This window comes from Rattus rattus, chromosome 5, assembly GCF_011064425.1.
Source record: "Rattus rattus isolate New Zealand chromosome 5, Rrattus_CSIRO_v1, whole genome shotgun sequence".
In the NCBI taxonomy this organism is placed as follows: Eukaryota; Metazoa; Chordata; class Mammalia; order Rodentia; family Muridae; genus Rattus; species Rattus rattus.
Window position 1 is genome coordinate 98,384,365 of NC_046158.1, and position 19,663 is coordinate 98,404,027.

Here is a 19,663-nt window from a genome sequence, read left to right on the forward strand (position 1 = left end):
CCCCCTCCCTCCTTCTCCTCAGAGGAAAGGAAGCCCCGCTTCCCTTCTTGGGTACCAACTACCCTTGGATAACTAGTCCTAGCAGGACGAAGCACCACCTCTCCCAACCCAGAAGTCCAGGTAGGGGAAGGAGACCCAATGGCAGGCAGCAGAATCAGAGGCAGCACCCACTCCAATTGTTAGGCAACCTACATGAAGACCGAGCTGCACATTTGCTACAAATGTATAGGATGTCTAGGTCCAGCCCCTGCATGCTCTTTGGAGAGTGGTTCAGTCTGTGAGCCTCCATGGGCCCAGGTTAGTTGACTCTGTAGGTCTTCGCGTGGTGGCCTTGCTCCTCTGGCTTGCTCAATTTTATCCCCCACTTTTCCACAAGACTCCTCGAGCTCCACCTGCCATTTGGCTGTGGGTCTCTGCCTCCATCTGCTGCTCGATGAAGCCTCTCAGGAGACAGCTGTGCTAGATTCCTGTCTGCAGACATAACAGAGTATCATTAATAGTGTCGGGGTTGCCTCTCCCACATGGCATGGGTCTCAAGTTGGGCAGTCATTGGTTGGCTGTTCTCAGTCTCTGCTTCATCGCTATCTCTGCGCATCTTGTAGGAAGGACAGATTTTGGGTTGAAGGTGGGTTCATGTCCCTCTCCTTCCACTGAAAGTACCAGCTGGCTCCTGGAGTGGACACTTCAGTCTCTACATCCTCGACTGGTAGGGATCTCAGCTAGGGCTACCCCTACAGATTCCCTGTAGCCTTCCCCATCCCAGGTCTCCAGTGGTCCCAGAGATGCTCCCCTCACACACACGGTTTCCATTCTCACTCCCAGCCCTCTCCCACCCACCCCCACACCTGATCATCACCATCCTGTTCTCTCTTCACCCCTGCTCCCACCCAGGTCCCCACTCCATCCACCTCTGATGACTGTTTTGTTTCTCTCTGAGTGGGATTCTCACATCCTCCCTTGGGTCCTCCTTACTTCCCAGGTTCACTGGGTCTGTGGATTGTAGCATGGTTGTCCTGCACTTTATGGCTAATGTCCATGTATATGTGAGCACATACCATATGTCTCTTACTGACCTTCAGCATCCTCGCTCAGAAGGATATTCTCAAGTTCCATCCATTTGCCCAGCAGGCACTTGAGCCATCTCCCTGGCCCAAGAAGTAAAGATTTCTTTTGCAAAATATTTTGGGGGCTTCATGAAGGCAAAAGGAAGCCTAGGCACCTCTATGCTGAGTTCTTCGTCCCGGGGAACCTTCTGCTTCTCAATCCTCTGCCCATTTCCCCTACCCTCTGCACTCAGGTAAGACCCAGAATGACGATGGTGGTGCACAGGCTCAGGAAGCTGAGCAGTTAGAGCCTGGCCCTGGGTCTGATCTGGTGTCCGCGTATGTGTGATGATACAGGCCAACTATGGTTTAGGTGTATAGAAGGCAGCTCGTTGTAATGGGAGGCTAGAGGTGTCCTTCCTGGCCTCATAGGATGCTTCTGTGGTTTAACTCTTAAATAGCCTCTATAGGCTCATGTTTTGGTCACTTGTTCCCAGTTGGTGGCATTATTTTGGGGAGCCACGGAACCTTGAGAAGGCAGGGTCTTGCTGGCAGAAGTCATAGTGGCTATAGACCTTTGAAGGTGATAACCAAACCCCTGACTCTGGCCCTACTCTCTGCTTTCTGGTCTGACACATGTAAGGAGCCTTCGTCAGGAACTTCATGATACCTTCCCATCATGCCTTGCCTGCTATGATGGACTGATCCCTCTGAAACCATGAGCCAAAACAAATCTTCCCTCCATGCAATTGTTCCATCCCACGTGAGGCATGATTGTCCCCCATGATGCCACATAGTACCTCTCTCTCTCTCTTTTGCATTCATTTGTTAACTTTTGTGCGGGAAGACACACACAATACATTTAAGAAGTTCCATTCTCTCCTTCAGGTGGGTTCTGGAGATTGAATTCAAGGCTTGGCAGCATGAACCTCTCCTCACTGAGCCTTCTTGCCAGCCCACTTTCCTCCTCTTCTTTCTTCTGCTCTCCAAGGCCCTCTCCTTGCTTGGGTCATAGCTCCCTGCTGTGCTGTATGCTTTGGAACTTTGTTTGCCTCAGCAGAAACTGAAATGAGGTACAAGTGGGGATAACAAGGGACTTCGAATCAGCAGAGGGGATGACCATGTATCATGTCCTGTGGAGAGGAGTGGAGCTCAGTTGAGCCTTCCAGATCTGAATCCTTTAAGAATGCTTTTAAAGGGGTGTCTCAAGGCCTTGTCTTACTTACTCCTCAAGGCTTACTTGCTAACTCAGTAAAATGGCATCCTGAATCTACACACTACACACACACACACACACACACACACACACACACACACACACACACACACAAAATAAAGTCAATCAAAAGAAATTCAGCTTCAGTCAAAGCAACAGCTCCAACGGACATTTTCCCTTGAGCAGACCCTGGGTTTCCTGTAGTGATGCCATTGGATTCTTGGTGACACTGGCCCCTGATGAGGTAAGTCAGCACCATCCTGAGTGGCAAGTGTGCTCTGAACTCAAATACAGACAGACAAATATTTATGATTCCTTAGCCAGAGCTCTGGACCTACGGTGCTTTACCACCGTCCTCTGTCCCTGAAGGGGACTGGGGCATGGCAAATGGGCCCACAGGTGGTCGGAGAAGTGAGGTATCAGGAAGGAAGGAGGGAAAGAGGAACAAGGCAGTGGGTGACATCGACAGCTAAGGGTGACACTTATGGGGTGACACCTTATGGGGTGACATGATACAGGGTGACGCCTTACAGGGTGATGTCTTATGGGGTAACATGTTATGGAGTGACACATTACAGGGTGACAAGGTACAGGGTGACTCCTTATGGGTGACACCTTACAAGTGACATGTTAAGGGGTGACACAGTACAGGGTGACACATTACCAAGGGCAGTTGAGAAGGTTTTGTGGAGGGCTAGCTAGCTTTGAAGTGATAGTTTTTAATTCTCCCATTCTTACAGCTTTGGAGACATAAACATATACTAATTTAGTAACTTTTTCTCTACAGCCTATTTTATGGAAACTACATGAGATTGGTAATAGGAAAGGGGGTGACACTCAGGTGGGTTAAGGGAGGCTGTATACTTTTCCAATTTAAGGCAACAAAGTATTTTTACATTTATATAATTCTAAATAAAAGAAGGGAGAGGGATTTTCAGGGCAAATTTACTAAACCAATTTAATTTTCTCATTGATTTTCAACAAAATAATAGTTTTCTGTTTCCATTTTTCCAGTTATTTTTATTGGGATCAAGCTTTTCTTGAATACCATTTTAAATATTGAAATGGTATTCTTTGAATATCATTTGTATGTATATGTGTGTGCCCATGACTGTATTTATGGAAGTCAGAGGTCAATGTGCCTTCTATCGCTCTCCACATTATTATTATCATTATCATTATTAATTATTATTATTTTAGTTAGTTAATTTGATATGTTGCGCTTATACACGTGGAAGTCAAGAGACAGCTCTTTAGGAGTCTGGCTTTCCTCTCACCTTGCTTTGAGGCAGGGTCTCTTTCTGCTTCTGTTCCTGCCCAGCTTTGCAAGCTCCCAGCCTGTTTTCCTGCTTTGGCTTCCAATTTCCCCTAGGGATCTGAGATTGCACATGCCCAGAACCACCCAAATCTGACAGGAGTTCTGGGGATGGGCCTTGGGTTGTTGGGCTTGAATGCAAGCACTTCTACCCCCAAGGCCTCGCTGTAACTTCTGAGTCCTAAGATCTCCTTGCCTCTGTATCCACCCCCCCACCCCAAGTGTACAAAGTGTACCATCATGTCTAGCTCTTAGGTAGGTGCTGGGTATCTTAACCCAAGTCTTCATGCTTTCATAGTAGTCACTTTACCCACTGACCCATCTCCATTGCCTCACATACCATAAAAATTTACCCCTGATAGCTTTATTCTCTCTCCCTCCCTCCTCCCCTCCCTCCCTCCTTCCTTCCCTCCCTCCCTCCCTCCTTCCCTCCCTCCCTCCATCTCTCCCTCCCTCTCTCATCAGCTGGCAGTGGTGGTACATGCTTTTAATCCCTGCACTCAGGAGGCATCTGTGCTCACATGCACAAACCCACATATAGACACAATAGAAAATAATCATTTAGGGCATGGGGGAGAAAGGCATATTCTGTCTGCAGGAGCAGGCTTTAGAAAGAAGAGCCCCAGTAAGAAAGCTCCCTAGAGCTAATGTGCTGGTTTACTCTTGTTATCTCAGTACTCAGGAGGCTTAGGCACGAAGATCATCATGAGTTTGCAACCGTTTTGAGCTACAGAGTTTCTGTCACAAAACAAACAAAAGAATGCCCCTAACCAAGAAACAGAGGAAACTACATAGAGAAACTAGTTGCCTGATTACACCATTCCCAAACAATCGTTCCCCTGAGCTTGTGTTAACAGAACCATGACAAAATAACTGAAACCATCAAGTTAGGAGGAGGAAGGTCTCCTTTGGGTTACAGCTGCAGAGGCTTTTGGCCTCTTCATGGTCTTTGAGCCTGTGCTAGCTAGCACAGCACATCATGAAAGAAACATGCGCCGGAAGAGGCAGTGCACCTCAGTGGTCAGGAAGCAGAGTGAGGTGTGAAGAGACCAGTATCTCCTTCAAGAACCACCTGCAAAGGCCTAACTTCTTCCACTGGGCTCTACCTCCTACAGGCACCCTCACCTCCCAAGAGTGTGGCAGCCTTTGGCACAGAGCCTTGGGGAACATTCACCACCCAACTACAGCCAGGCATAGTCACACACTCCTATGATCCCAACACTTGGGAATCTGAGGCAGAAGGATTGTCAATGCCAACACAGCAGACTACATAGCAGACCCTGTCTCAAAAAAAAAAAAATCAGGAAGATCCACACTCAAAATGCTCAAGCATTTCTGGACTTCTCTCTTGGCCCACTAAATTGCTTAGCTGCATAGGGTGGAGGTATCTATAGATTGTGGAGGCCGAGGACTCGCTTTACAAGTGTTTCTTCCAAGGGTAAATGTTCCATTTTTAATTTCACAGGTTTGAAAACATCTCCACAATAATATTGCGGTTGTCAACATGAGCTCTGGAAATAGTGCCATCCAAGAAGACTCTCTTGCCTGGAATCTTTGCAAGCAGCAGGATTGGGTTTGAGAAAGTGTACTTGGTGAGTTATTGGGGGAAACAAAGCAGTTCCAGGCATCTCCCCGAGTGAGCGAGTGAGCAGAGACTCTTTGGAACATGGTTTGAAAAGGGCTGAAAGTGGCTCCCCAGGGGACAGTAGTTGCTGCTGTGATGCTGGGTGCAGGCTCTGCCAGGTGCTCCAGTTGCAAGGAACAAAAACCCCTTCCCTTTGTTCCTGAAAAGGAGCTGGGGCCACGTAAAGGGGCAGACTACAGTCCTCATCCAGGCAAATGACAACCATTTAGTGCTCTTCCCATGTCTATGCAAACTCTAGGGTAATGTCAGGACAGATAGAAAGCCTACAGGACAGACCCTGCACTTCCCGTGGGGGGTGGTGGGAGGTCCTTAATCCACAGGGAATGTTGACCTCCCATCTGGCCATCCAGGAGATGTGGGTTTGTGGGGATGAGGGGATCATAGATGCCCAAACCTTTCCAGGCCTTATTTTCTGCTTCTTTTTATTTGAAAAAATATGTTTTTTGCCTGCACGTATGCTTGTGCAACACGTGTGCCCACAGAGGGCAGAAGAGAGTGTTGGAGCCCTTGAAACCAGAGTTACAGACAATTATGAGCCACTCTGGGTGCTGGGAATTGGACCTGAGCTGCTGGAAGAGCAGGCAGTGCCCTTAATCACCGAGCCATCTCTCCAGCACCAGTGTTAGTTTCCTGCCTGCCCTTCTTGTGAAATGGCAGTAGTGGCAAGAGCAAGCTTAGAGAAACAGGAAACAAACGCGTAAGCAATGTAGGGCACGACTGATGCCAGTTCCTTTGCTGGTCAACCTCATTGTCAAAAGCCCAGCCAAATACCACAGCCAATTCTCCAGGTAGTGTATATGTTACAGCTCGTAAAATGAGACCTATATTGTTGGTATTCTGTTTAAGCTCCACCCCGACCGCTACCTGGCAGCAGCCAGGTAAGCTCTGCCCCACAGTTGCCTAGCAACAGCCAGCTGTGCCTGACACTATAAAAAGGGCTGCTTGCCCCCTCCTCCTTCTCTTATTCCCTCTTACCCTCTTTTTCCCCTCTTGCTCTTTGTTCTCTTCTTCTACTCTTCTCTCTTTAAACCTTCCACATGGAACCATGGTGTTTGAGTGTCTTCTGTCCAGGCCCGGGCTGAGATTTAAATCCTAGCGTATATAGTGTCATTTGTTTTGCTGAGATAGGGTGTCACTGCTGTATCTCGTGAAGGAGAGTGTGGCACTTGTTAAAACTTATATTCTCAATTCCATGTGAGCTCATCATCTTGTGGGACGTCAAGACACTATTGGCCCAAGATAGATTTCCCTCATTCTAGGGAAAGAATACCGGTGGGAAGAGGAACCTAAGTGTACAGTGGTTGAAACTGCCTCATAGAGAGGCCTTTTGAATCAGGCACTGCAGGACATAGTTGTGATTTTGGTGTCCCCTCCCTATAAGGACATGATGAAGCCGGCGAAGCCCTCCTGGGCTCATTCTCTAGGAAGGTGTTGGGAGATGTGACCAACACAGTCCCCAGATCTCCCTGCTGTGAGCATAGTGAGCAAACCCAGGGTAGCGACCCAGAAGTGGCCATCAGTGCTGCACAGGAAGGGTAGGTGACAGCAAGGGGCACATTTTGTCTGCATTTCAACAGTGATATCTCATGGCTCAGAGAGCAAAACCAGACCAAGAGCTAGCTACAAGTTGTGGCTGAGGGTTGTCCAGTTGCCTCTTTAATGGTCATGCTGTCAAACTAGGCAAACATCCCAGGTAGGGATGCTAGAGTTATCACCCTGGGGAAACCCGGGAAAGAAAGACTCCTTCCAAGTTAAACTGGGTGGAGACCCAGAATGGAGGAATTTGAGAATTTAAGAGAATATAATCTCAGTCTGAATTTCATGAAAGGAAATGATTCCACAGTGGTACCTGGGGGGCTGATTATCACCGAGGTCACACTGTGGGGATGCCCTGATGGAGGAGAGCAGCCACCTTTTCCTGATCACCCTTACATCAGAGGAGACCACTTTTCATCATATGGTCAAAGTCAGCCAGTGGCCCCACTGACTTCATAAATTAGTCAAGACTAATCTCCACTAATTGTAGGTATCAAGAGACAAACTGCGGGAGCTTAAGCACAAGCAGCAACAGCTAGCTTCACCTAGTTGAGAAAGCTACAGGCTGACTCACAGAATAGAATGAGATAGAGATTTAGTGTTGAGGAAGGCCAGAACCTGGGGTGAGAAGCAACAGGACTCTGTTCTGTTTACATCTGCAATTCCAGCATCAAAGAGACATTTATTAACAGGCTGTGATCATCTCCCTTGAGCAAGGTGTCTGCCCTGGGCTAATCCCAGTGCCAAGGAGATGACATACTGAGATAGGCTACTTCTGATCACACCCTTGCCATCCAAGGCCACTGGGCAGAAGTTGTCAAGAGAGGAGTATGGAAAAGATACTAATGCTACATTATTTCAGCTCTCACAGGTCAGTGCACCCAAATTCTCACCATGTACCCTTTCCTCCAGTCTTGAGGATTGAATGTAGGCCCTGCACAAATAGCTAGTTACATACTCTTTAGTAAACTTTTTTTTTTCTTGTTACTTTACTAGTGTACAGGTCTGTACCCATGAGTGCTCACAGAGTCCAGAAGAGGCCATTAGGTCCCCTAGAACTAGAGTTAAAGGTGGTTGTGATGTACCCTATATGGGTGCTGGGAACCAAACTCAAATCTTCCATGTTAGAGATGGGTATGGGGTCCCAAGAAAATGACAATATAATCCAAAGTATTTTTGGCAAGTCAGGAAATACTACCTCTACAGATCAAGCACGCATACCCAGCTAGAACCCCGCTAGGTTTTTATCCCTGATACAAAAGGGTCCCGTACCTCACTTCCAGTGGTCCAAGCTGGCCCTCAGTCTTATGCAGCTGGCTACTTCAAAGAATGGTAAGCAAAGGGCAACTCTTGAGGACAGGGGGCAGTCTGGAGCGCATGCTTTCATCTTAGAGAAGACCTGACTAGGGAGAGCCTTTTGCCTGGTGGTACCTTTACAAGTCTCTTTAAAGATGGAACTTCCTTGGTCTCCCTTAGTCCTCTGCTAGAATGGACAACACACTTCATTTGCATTCCTCACACTCTGCAGGAACAGATAGCTAAATCCTCACGTGCTCTTAACCACTGACCCATCTCTGCAGCCCCTCAGTACTCTCTTAGGCAAAGCTTGCCACAGGAAAGTGTGTGGATTCTAAGTGCGTGGCTAGATGAATGCTGATGTTTGATGTGGCTTGGGTGTTGGTTTCCCAAAACTGAAGCATTGGTACATAATCCTCAAAGTCATAGGTAGATGGTATTAGAGGTGATGGGAATTTAAGAGGTGATTGGGTAATGAGCTCTGTCCTCATGAATACATTAACCCACCCATAGATTAGCGAGTTAATGAGTTATCTCCAGAGTGGGTCTGTTATAAAAACTAGTTCAGCTGGTTTGGTTCCCTCTCACCATGCCATACCACCTTATTACAACACAATCCTCACCAGCCAAGAAGGCCCTTACCAAATGCAACCCCTTAACCTTGGCTTTCCCAGTCCCCAGAAGTACAAGAAATAAATTTCCTCCCTTTAAACTACTTGATTGTAGATATTAAGTTCGAGCAACCGAAACAGAGTAAGTTGAACAAGCTTGCACAACCAGTACACTGATCAAAACATAGAATACCCCAAACCAGAAACATCTCTGGGCTTCCATCTATCCTGGCTCCTCTGGGCCCCTAAGGCACAACATGCTGAGTTCCTATATAATAGTGAGTTTGAGCACTTGGGGAAGTTACTGTTAAATGCAGTCAGTCAATATTATTCTTGTAAGCCTGGCTGCTTACACTCAGCATACTGTCCATGCAATCCATCCACATGCTGAGTGGGAGGCACAGTGTTTATGTCCATAGCTATTTAGTATCTCTTTGCACAGTACACTAACACTAATCGCTAACTCGTGTTTATCTATGTAACAGTTGATGGCCTTCTCAGCGGAGGAGAGCATAATTCCAAGCACCACTTGAATCATGTGAGGCTTCATCTAGGTATTTTATGACTTTGAATTAAGTCCTCCTTTGCATATGTATGTAAACACTGGTCACAAGCTAATATATGATTGCTACATGAGTCTAAGGACATACTGTCCGACAGGAGAGATAGCTCAGTGATTTAAGAGAACTTGCTCTTGCAGAGTACCCAAGTTCAGTTTCCAGCACCCACATGGTATCTTGCAACAGTCTGTAACTCTGATCCTAGGGATTGGATGACTTTTATGACTTCCTCAGTCACCGGGCATGCATGTGGTACACAGACAGATATGCAGGCAAAATACTCTTGCACATAAAATAAAATGAAATCAAAGGGGCATATTAAATGGGAAGGCTCAGAGAGTGCTGCATGTGTCCTGTTCTCTTGAAGCCCACTATTTCCAAGGGCCTGTCAGGCAAATTCCCTTGAGTCATTTTGAAAGGACAATATAAACCCCATTCGTCTCCATTTAAGGACCAGACTTAATTTTTTTTAAAAAAGGCGCCAGCTCCAAGAACAGAACAGAACATCCAGAAACAAGGTCATAAAACTCCCTCCCAAAGAACAGCCTGAGGACAACCACAAAACTGGGGAAATAATGTTATCCGTGAATGAGCCATCTGCTGGGCAGCCCCATCTCATCTTATGGTTAAATGATCGTGACACAAGAATACAGACTCGCCATCTGTGACCTCCTGGCACCCACCAATGAAATTTTAGGTTACCTAATCCTTCTAGAGGGTTCCCTGGTTCTCTAGAAGAAGGCCTGAGCACTTTTGTCTGAGTCTCCATTTTGGAGAATGGTTGATCCCCGAATGCTGAATGTTTCTGCAGAATAAATGTCCTTTGTCTTTGCATCTGAGTCTGGGTCTTCCCTCAGCAGTTTTCCCACCCTTACAACTTCACAACATGGCACACTTCACACCGTGTGGAAGGCCAGCTGAACTGCAATGTTCATGGCTGGCTGGGTTGAAAGTGCCCGGGTGTTGCTAAAATTCCTTCCCGGGGAGAGACATAACCAACACCTACTTCTCCTAAAACTAAAACTCCAAGGCAAAGCAAGACATGGTTCCGTCAAGATTTGCTCTGGAGAATGTCGCTGTTCTGGGTTACTCGGACAATCGATCGAAGAAAGAGACACACCGCAGGGTGAGTTTACGACTGCTGGTGGCAGGGGATCTGCCTCTCAAGGTCTGAACTTTGAACAGCCGCCCAAAAGGATATTTATTGATTGTTACACAAAAGTTGATTTGGGGGAAAAACAAGTTCCTGATCCCGAAGCCCCTAATCTAATCTATGTGTTTCCCACAGGAAAACATCACATCACTACAACAATGTGTGAGGGCATCTGTGCACAGCCTGCAGCCCTCAGTCATGCAAAACATTCCAGGTGTGCCAGGACTGTCTCAGGACCAAGGTCACGCCAAGGATGCAGAGCGCCTTCAGAAAAACAACTCCACAGATGATAATAATAATGATGGTGGTGATAATGATGATGATGATAACAATAAACATTGTTTTCTACAATAATTTCTACAAGGTCAAAGTACTTCTGGGAAACAACCATCTCATTCTAATATTTACCCTAGATTATGATGATTCTATCAGATTTCCTGTTACGGGGGAACCAATACTTTGTTGGGCTTCGTTACAGAACACACTGGAGGTGTTACTTACGTGGGTGTGAAGGCTCTCCTCTCAAAAAGCAGCAGCACTTGGAGAGCTTTACCCAGCAGGGCTGAAGGTGTCCTCTTAGCCACACAGATGGTGCTCTCTGCCCTCATTCTTCCTGGGCCTACATACTCTAGCCGCTCCCAGAAGCCTCTTGCTATTAACCAGAGTTACAGCGAACAGAGGGACACTCAGGAGAGGATCTTGTGACTCCTGCCTCCATGAGGGGGTGTAAGCAGTCAGAAGGCCCAGCGGTGATAAGCCTTTTGCAAGGGACAAAGCTAATGGTGGCTGCTTGGCTCTGAGGATAGTTAACGCACCATACCAGGATATACTCTGCACCTGAAAAAGTAAGCTTTTATTGTTTGAAAAGATTTTCTTATTTATTTATAGGGTTATTTATGTAGCTCTACCTAGCCTCACGGTTTAGACCAAGCTGGCTTCAAACTCAGAGAGCAGCTTGCCTCTCCCTCTCTAGTGCTGGGATCAAATCAGGTGCTACCACACCCGACTATTATGTCCATGTCACATGAATGAGCATCCTACTTGCCTGTATAGTGTGCAGCTGGTTCCTATGAAGGCCAGAAAAAGGCACCAAATCCCTAAAACTGGAGTAAAATTGTGAGCTGTCATGTGAGTGCTAGGAACTGAACACAGGTCCTCTGGAGGACTATCAAGTGGTCTCAGGGCCCATCGCTCCAGCCCTGAAGGGATCATCATTTATGTGCACAAAGTATTCCATTTCCATAAAGCTGTATCAAATCACTATACAAGAACTTATTTAGAATTTTAAAATAACAAATATTGGGTTGAGGGTACTGCTCACTGTCAGATGTTTGCCTAGCATGTGTGAGGGACTGGGTTCCGTCCTCAGCCTGAAAAAAGAACCAGAGAAAAAGAATGGCAACCTCCACTTATCAAGCACCTGCTGAAAGGAATTATGCCAGATTGTTCACCTATGGTCTTCTCCAAGAAAGACCATTGCCTCCTTTTAGAGGAGTCTTAAATGGTCAATAATGAGGTCCACAGAGATAGCTCAGTAGTTAAGAGCACTGACTGGTTTTCAAGAGGCCCTGGATTTGATTCCCAGGGCACCCACGTGGTGGCTCACAACCATCTTTAACTCCAGCTCCAGGGGGATCTGACGTCTTCTTCTGGCTTCCTCGGGCATCGTACACACACGGAGCACAGATTTACATGCAAGCAAAATATCCATACACGTAAAAAGTCAATAATCATCTCAAGGTACACACCAGGGTTTCAATTCCAACCCCAGGGTCTCATCTGCTTTCCTCTCTACGCTGTGCCTCTCTCTGGTTATGGCGTTCTTGGGGCTCATCCTCATACACCAGTCCCTTTCCCAAGAGGGCTAGACTCAGTGGTGGGCTTTCATCTTCTCCTGAGTGCTGCTGGGAAGTGAACTTGTAGCTCCTCTCCCCCACCCATTCCCACAACTTTTTCCCAACTGGAACAGTCAATCTGAACGCCAACAGTCATGTGCGACTTTTCTTCATCTTTAACTAGGTAGCAGCAGGTCACTCAGTCCTCTGTCCCGAGGCTCTTGGCTCACTGGCCACTGCTGGGTATCAGGTAGGATGGCCAGCTTGTCTCCATGTTCAGGGCCTTCTCCAGACAACTTCTCTAAGCTTCTCTAAAATGCACATACATTCTCTCACACTAACGTGCCATCCTGTGCTGAGCAAACTCCCTCTCCGTTTACCTTGAGCAAATCGGCACCAGTTGCACCCCAGACCCAGCTGTCCTAGATTCTATGAGGTAATGAGAAATGCTTAAGTCCCGGCTCCTGGCAGATGGGCCAACCCAGTGATTGCCGATGTTCATATCTGGGATTGGGGATTACCAGGAACTTGTCCTAACTGTGGAAATGGGTTTTGGCAGCACATGGGATGGCCAAATATGAGCTAAAGGCAGGTGGCCTAGATTTAGATCCTGGTTCCTCCCTTAATGGCTCTGGGGCCTGGAGCCACCTGTCACCTCAGAAAATAACTCTTACCTCCCTAGGCTGTTGCGAAAACCAAATGAGAAAATGAAAATGTGTAACCTCTCATTGGCTATGCTCAGTAGACGGCAGCCATCACTTCAGTTGCTGCTGATGCATGGAGCTGACAAATTGTTATTCCCAAAGACCCGTGCCGTCCTCCAGCTGTTGAAGTGTTTCATACGTGAAAGGTAAACTGTGAGGAGGGATGAAATAGTCAGCTCATGTCAGGCTTGGCTGAAAGTATAACCCACACTTCTGAAGCTCCTCTCTGCCTCTCTTACTACGCCTTCCGTATTGGGATTAAAAACACCTCTGAAATGTACGCTTAACTTTTTTTTCCACTTAAAATATTTTACATGTATTTCTTCTGTGAGTGTGTGTAGCAGGACACGTGTGTAGAGGTTAGAAGACAGCTTGCAGGAGTCAGTTCTCTCCTTCTACGAAGTGGATTCTGAGGCTTGTGGCCAGCACCTTCATCCACTGAGCCAGTTTGCTGGCCCACTACGGTTTTCCATATGTTTACTAGATATATGTAATCTGTAAATAGTATTCTGCTAAGTTTGGGCATTTGGTTAGTTAACCTAAATGAAACTACGTAGGACTTATTTACTCAACACTATTTGTGAGATTCATCCGCGTCAGTGTGTGAGATCACAGTTTACTCTTTTTCCTTGTTTGTTCCTGGCTGCATGACAATCAAGCAATCATTTCTCTATTTTTTTAAGATGTATATGATTTTTAAGATGTGTAAAAGTTTATATACACTGCATGCATGCAGGGACCTGAGGAGACCAGAAGAAGGCATCGATTCCCTGGAACTGGGGTTACAGACAGTCGTAAGCCACCATATGGGTGATGGAAACTGAACCCATGTCTTCTGCAAGGGTATCCAGTGCTCTAAACCAGTGAGCCATCTCTCCGGGCTCTCCGATCCTTGGTTAATGGACACTTGAATTTGTGCTAACTTTTCTACTAATGTAGATGGTGCTTTTTATAGTCTTACCCTCAAGCCTGTACAGGTGACTATATGGTATCAAAAGCCTTCATCGATTGCTCAACGTTAAAAACATGGTGGCTACTCTGACTTTCCAGAGCCTCAGAATTCTGAGTCCAGCACACTCACACTGTGAAACTCCTTTCCTCCACTTTAAACTAGAATTCCCCCGCCTCCCACAGGACAGTCTCGCTTAAAGTCATCGAGTTTAGTAGTTTTCTGTGTGACACTTATAGAAGAAAGCGAGGGAGAAAGAGAGGACTAGAGGGTAATGTCGCAGGGTCCACTCTATAGGCACAGTCAGCGTAAATCACATGCTTCAGGCCATCTCTGTCTTCCCACTGTCCTTAGACAGGCTCTTTCCTTCTCAGGCTCAGACGGTAGAAGTCACTTCTGCCTCATACAGACTCAGGTTCAAATTCAGCCTGAATGTGCCCACCTCCTCACCCTAAGAAAGTCTCGCTCATGGGCTGTGAAGGTCATCTGTTCATCCCTGAACCAATCTTTGTGGCTAGGGGAAGATATGCCTTTGCTTGGCCAGGCTCCAGTTACAGGCCCACCCCTTGGTTTGAATAGAGCTAATCAAGACCCTAAGCTCGTGAGCTCAGTGAGAATAGGGGGACATTTCCTAGAAAAACTCCAGTGCCACGACTTGAAACAGTGAGCATCCACTGTGTCCAGACTTGCTGAGCGACCTGGACATGGCACTTCATCTACCTGGAAGTCTTGCTTCTGCCTTGTTTGTGTTTGGTTCTAGTCAAGGAAGAAAGGAAGGAAGGAAGGAAGGAAGGAAGGAAGGAAGGAAGGAAGGAAGAAAGAAAGAGGTGGTCACTTGGGAGACAGAGGTAGGTATGAGTTCCAGGCCAGCCTGGTCTATATAGTAGAACAAATTAAAACCAACCAACGAAAAAGGGAGGAGGAGGAAGAGGAAGAAGAAATAATGAAGGTGGTATCCATCCGAACCTTCTTCCTGAACCTTAAGAACACAATCCTAAGACCTCTTCACCCAATATGGCAGGATTTGTTTTCCCTAATGTGCTTCAGTGTTAGCCAGTTGTGATGGTTTATATATCATCCCAGGGAGTGGCACTATTAGAAGGTGTGCCCTATTGAAGTAGATGTGTCGCTGCGGGTGTGGGCTATAAAGCCCTCACCCTAGTTGCCTGGAAGTCAGTCTTCTTCTAACAGCCTTCAGAGGAAGATGTGGAACTCCCAGCTCCTCTTGCACCATGACTGCTTAGATGTTGCCATGTTCCTGCTTTGATGATGATGGACTGAACCTCTGAACCTGTGAGCCAGCCCCAATTAAATGTTGTCCTTATAAGAGTTGCCTTGGTCATGGTGTCTGTTCACAGCAGTTGTCCTTATAAGACTTGCCTTGGTCATGGTGTGTGTTCACAGCAGTAAAACCCTAACTAAGACACTGATGTTCCACAAAGTCGCAGACTCAACAGAATGTGTTTGTGTTGGGGGGTTGAATCCAGGGCGTGGCGATCATTCTACCAACTGAGCCCCAGGTGTCTGCTTCTTTGTCTGTGGACCAGGCCTTGGTTCCCGGTCCCTCAGAAGTTAGGGGAGATCCAGGAGCTGTCATTCTGAGGACATTGCTCAGCAGTTTTGGGGATCAGTTCCAGGACCTCCCACGATACACAGATGTCCCAACCTCTTAAACACATGGACACAATGTTTGCACAAAGCCTACACAATTTTCCCTGTAGTTTAAATTACCTCAAGATGGTTTGTAATTCCTAATACAATGAACATGGCATATGGAGTTGTATGCTGTGTATACAGCAATAATGAAAAGAAAAATCTGTTATGTGCTGATGCAATTTTATTTTTGCATAGTTTCGATGGGCTATGAATAGACTCAGGGAGGTGGGAGAGAGAGAGAGAGAAACACAAGAGAGCTAGAGCAACTGAGAGAAACAGAAATAATTGGGGAAACTGTTTCACACCATTGAGGAAGCTGAAAGTGTGGAAGAGGCCCGCAGGAATTCCCATGGAAGACTTGTCTGAATCCAAAAGCAGCAGCAGCAGAATGTCTGCCTGCTCAAGCCCGGCTATTAAGACCTTCAAGTGACTCGATGAGTCCCACCCACATGATCGAGAGGAATCTGTTGCATCCATAGACTAATTTGTATGTAAATTTAAGTCAGAGAAACCTCTAGAATACTGCTTGGATACATTTCTAGGCTCTGGGGACCAACACTGACAATGTTAACCACCACAGACACCAGGCCATATGTAAATTTCCAAGTCAAGGGCTTGTGATAGTTTGAATATGGTTGGCCCAGGGAGTGGCATCATTAGGAGGTGTGGCCTTGTTGGAGAAAGTGTGTCATTTTGGGTGTGGGCAATGAGACCCTCCTCTTAACTACAAAGGAGCCAGTCTTCTCCTAGCAGCCTTCAGAGGAAGATGTAGAACTCCCAGCTCCTCCTGCATCATGCCTACCTGGATGCTGCCATGCTCCCACCTTGATGATAATGGACTAAACCTCTAAACCTGTAAGCCAGCCCCAATTAAATGTTGTCCTTATAAGAGTTGCCTTGGTCATGGTGTCTGTTCTCAGCAGTAAAACCCTAGCTAAGACAGGGCTTTTGATAAATTCTGAGATTGTGTGAAATTTTATCTAGAATTACTTTCTTGGGTTTTTGTTTTTGTTTTTGTTTTTGTTTTTTCTCTAGCTGATAATTTTTTTTAAGTTTTCCGACACAATGCTATCCCTGCTTTGTTACACACACACACACACACACACACACACAGACACACACACACACACACACACACACAGGACAGAGGAGATATTACCAGTCTACTCATTTATTGCTTGCCATTCCCTTAGCTAGCACCTGTGCCAAGCAAAGGGCAGAGCTGGGATATGCTGGGACATCCCGCTGGGCTGGCTTCATGTCTCTGCCTGTCTGCTCTGGGCCTCCTGAGGAGCCCATGGGCTGCAAGGAGAGCAATGCACCTTGACAACTGTGAGAAGGGCCAACACCTGCTACTGTCAGTCCTCACCAGACTGGGAAGGGTGACAGCAAGACAGACAAAGGTGCATGCATACTCATGTGCCAGATATGGCAGTGGTCTCAGTCTTCCTCAGTCTGGGTGTGACCTCACCTCAGCTTCTCTGACCTTTGCTTACTCTATGCCCCTCTCACACTTAAGAGCCTGAAAGCCTGTGAGGGGCGTGAACCAGGGCAAAGACATTTTCAGCCTACCATGTCTTCCTGGGACTCTAGGCCACTGCTACGGTGTGCATCTACCTGAGCCCCCACACTCACCTCACTCAACATGCGTAGTTTGGACCAGCTGGTTGCACATTTGAAGGTCCTTAGGACCATGGGACTTACTAAGATGGCTCCCAGGACTCCATCTGGAAGAGTCCAAACAAAGAACTTCACAAAAGCACCAGCTTGTCCTGAATGTCAGAACAGTACCTTTGATCTTTAGTTCCTGAAGTCCATCAAAGCTAATGACCCCAGGAAACATGGCATTCTGGGGCTTAGAGATTCCTTCTTAGTGGTTGAAGGCAGAGACCAGACCTCACCTTGTATGAACCTGGTTCTCCAAGAGCAGGATGTGCTATGCAAAATGCAATGTGTTCCCAAAGACACGGAGCTAAGTACTGCTTGAGAGTCTGAGGACCACTGTGGAAAAGCCACTTTCCGGTCCAGCTTTGCCACTTTCAAGTTTAGTGAGTTTCTGCTTGCCTGTTTGGTTATGTTTCATTTTAGTTTAACATTCTTTAAAAAGACTTTATGTGTATGAGTGTTTGTCTGCAATGTATATATGCCCGGCATCTGTGGAAGTCAGAAGAAAGCATTAGATCCCCTAGAACTGGAGTTAAAGATGGTTATGAGTTGCCATGAGGGTGCTGGGAATCAAACCTGGGTCCTCTGTAAGAGCAGTCAGTGTTCTGAACTGCTGAGCCTTCTCTCTGGCCCCTTAGACATTTTGTGTTTTAGTCATCCATCCATCCATCCATCCATCCATCCATCCATCCATCCATCCATCCATCCATCCACTGTAAGTATATACTCACATGCCACAGGTCAGAGGGCAACTTTTGTGAAGTTGTTTCTCTCTGACCACGTGGATCTAAGGGGTTGAACTCAAGCTGTTGTCTTGGCAGCAGGCACCTTTACCTGCTGAACATCTTACCAACCTTGATTGTTTTGTTTGTTCATTTTCCGGTTCGGGTTTTGTTATATTGAAACAGGGTCATGCTATGTAGGCTTAGCTGGCCTGGAGCTCCCTTTGTAGACCAGGCTAAGCTCAAACTTTTAGAGACCCACTTGCCTTGGAGCTAGGATTAATGCTATGTAACACGATGCCTGGATTCCTGGTAGGTTTTTGTTGCTGCTGCTGCTGCTGCTATTGCTGCTGATGCTGTTGTTGTTTTGTTTTGTTTTTGAGGCAGGGTCTTGCTGTGTACCCCAAGCTGGCCTACACCCTGCAGCTCTCCTGTCTCAGACTCAGACGTGTTCCACCATCCTTGTCATCCTTAGTGATTTTGAGAAAGTTGTTCAACCCATTGATGCCCTACCAGCAAAAGACCACCAGGAACCTTCCTGGTGGTTGACAAATTTCATTAGTAGTTTTACCCAAGGAGGCAGCACACACGGGAGAGTATGTCAGTAGAGGTGACAGTGGGGCTTACTGGGCTTATTGAAGGATTTGGGTTTGTGAGAGAGGTAGCAAAGGTTTGCCCTGGCTTGGATGCTGTCAGGAGAGGGACAGTTATACAAGTGTGTATCTTCATAACTTTTATCTAGGAGGTAGCGAGTCAAGCAGTGATAAGAAGCCATGAGTGGTGAAGAAGCTGCCATCTCTCATGGCTCCAGATCAGTTAACGTGAGTCAACCTCGTGACAATCTTTACTCTTCCATGTTCAGACATCTTACAGAACGGTCTTCCCTTGTCATGTTCTGTCACTGCATTGTAACCGTTGTCACTAGCGCTCTGTGAAAGCTAGTGGTCACAGAAGGATAAGAGCCATGGGCACAGCTCCCAGCACTCAGGCAGGCGCTGGGTTTCCTCCTCTCTCACTCCTGAATCTCACCACTGACAACATGGACATGGTAGCACCATCTAGCATAACGGACCACGGTGAGGATGAAGAAGCACAGCATGCAGCACCCACATAAAACACAACACGGTGCCCAGCACACGCCACTGGCACTGTGGCTGGGAAAAGCAAGTTTATGATATTATGAGGAAAGCAATCAGAGCCAGATACAGAAGAGGCAGATGAGGGAAGACCCTGAGCAGGGACATCAGCTGAGGGCAATCCCTGACCTGAAGTCTCCTAAAGTTCCCACTTTGTCTCCTACCTCAAGCCAACGCAGCCACTGTGTGCATGTGCGTGTGCGTGTGCATGCACATGCACATGTGTGTGTGTAGAAGTGTAGGAGACAGGAGAAGATATGATAGCACTACACACTACACATGAAGAATTCTATGGCATGGTCAGTGCAAGGACGGTCAACATCCAAAACTCAGTACAAGTAAGGCGTGTGGATAGGACATAGGGAAAGACTCACATGGAGGCTCACGCTTCTAATCTCGGCACTTGGAGAGGGACAGGCAGGCAGATCTCTATGAGTCTGATGCCATTCGGTATATAGTGAGGTCCAGGCCAGCCAGGGATGAAAGTGAGACTCTGTCTCAAACAAACAAAAAATAACCCAAAACAAACAACTACAGAATAAAAAGCAGGGGCTCAGCAGTTAAGAGCACTGGCCGCTCTTCCAGAGGTCCTGAGTTCAATCCCTAGAAACCACATGGTGG